This window comes from Prionailurus viverrinus, chromosome C2 (assembly GCF_022837055.1).
Source record: "Prionailurus viverrinus isolate Anna chromosome C2, UM_Priviv_1.0, whole genome shotgun sequence".
Lineage (NCBI taxonomy): Eukaryota > Metazoa > Chordata > Mammalia > Carnivora > Felidae > Prionailurus > Prionailurus viverrinus.
Genome location: NC_062569.1, coordinates 115,982,803 through 115,984,378, shown reverse-complemented (window position 1 = coordinate 115,984,378; position 1,576 = coordinate 115,982,803). Strand labels below are relative to the sequence as shown.

General features: G+C 43.4%; 1 pseudogene; it reads left to right on the top strand.

The window, feature by feature from the left end:
* Positions 1–381: 381 nt before the first annotated feature.
* On the top strand, positions 382–781 carry LOC125174609 (protein FAM136A-like; annotated as a pseudogene).
* The last annotated feature ends 795 nt before the right edge of the window (positions 782–1,576 follow it).

Sequence of the window (1,576 nt, the reverse complement as noted above, 5' to 3'; positions counted from 1 at the left end):
TGAATGGTGAATGGAAAGTTCCACCTATTTTGTGAAAACTTATCTTTTATAAAATTTTCTAATGTTTACTTATTTTGAGAAAGAGAGAGTGAGAGAAGGGGGAGGACAGAGAGAGGAATAAAGAGAGAATCCCAAGCAGACTTTGCACTTGAACACACAAACCACAAGGTCATGACCTGAGCCAAAATCGAGTCAGAGGCTTAACCAACTGAGCCACCCAGCCACCCCCAAAAAAAATTTTTTAAATTGAGATATAACTTACGTATATTGAAATCTGAAGATCTTATGTGTATATTTAAATGAGTTCCGATGATCGTAAAATCTATATACTCATCATTTAAGACAAAGTATAGGATATTTTTGGTGTAGTACAGGGTTGCCATGACAGAGCTGCAGCAGCTCTGGGGGCAGGAGGAGGTATGCTCTGTGGTGAAGAGTCTGGGGAGAGAGAAAGTCCAGAAGATACAAGGCCTCATGTTCCAGTGCAGCACCAGCTGTTGTGAGGACAGTAGGGCTTCCACTGCAGCTGATGCCCCAGTACATTGAGCGTTGCCATACGCCTCTGGTGACCAGTGCATTGGATAAGTTCCAGGACCACCTGGCCCTGTGTACCATGCATTGCAATGACGAAGCCAAAGATTCAATAGATTCAGGAAGTAAAGAGCGTCAGGTGAAATGGAAGCTGGAGAGTTGAGTGACTAAGTGTGTGGATGACCACATGTACCGCATCCCTACCATGACCTAGAAGATGAAGGCGTCTCGCCTGTCTATTGGGAAATAGAAGTCTTTGCAATTGGCCATCAGAGCTGACAGCAGAGATCTATTTAAAATGTGAAATAGGAGTTTTGGACTTTGAAGTGAAGTTTGATGCAGCAAGTTTGAGGCATGTGACACTTGCCTCTGAACCCTGGTTCCTTTGTTTCAACCTTAGAAAGCGAAACCGAAAAAACTTCTGCTAAAATTTGGGTCAGACATAGCACAGGAGAGGTTTTGATGGCCTCAGTTTCACATGCTTGTCTTGGCACTAGGGATCTCCTTGCACCAAGCCTGAGCCCTCCAAGGTACCAGATTCTTCTTAGGATATGGGCACCAACAAGCTGGCAGGTTCCTCTACACTGCCTATAATCTGGTGGAGTGTGAGTAGAGGTGTTTCCATTTGTTGCCAACCTTCTGTTTATCAGAAGGACCTCTAAGTCATTTTCCATAAGCTGTAAAACAAAATCCATAAGGTCACTAATTTAGCAAGGGAAAAAATGGTTTCTGGGTCTTTGTTTTGCTTGGTTTTGTTTTATATAGAAGATCATGAAGTTGATTAAAGATGTGGAGCTGGGAGAGGTAGTTTGGATAAGAACTTGAACAATTCCTTGTGGACATCTGTTTCTGGCTATCAAGATGTTAATATGCATTTCTTGAAATACGCATTACATCTTTCAGCCAGGAGACCCTGTAAAAACAGAGAGGCGATGTTACACAGGTTATGGGAAACGTACCTTCCCTCTGGTCGCCATGATGGGCCCTGAGGCTAACTGCAGCAGAGCAATAGGACAATCTTGCAATAACACGCTCCCTTGAAGGG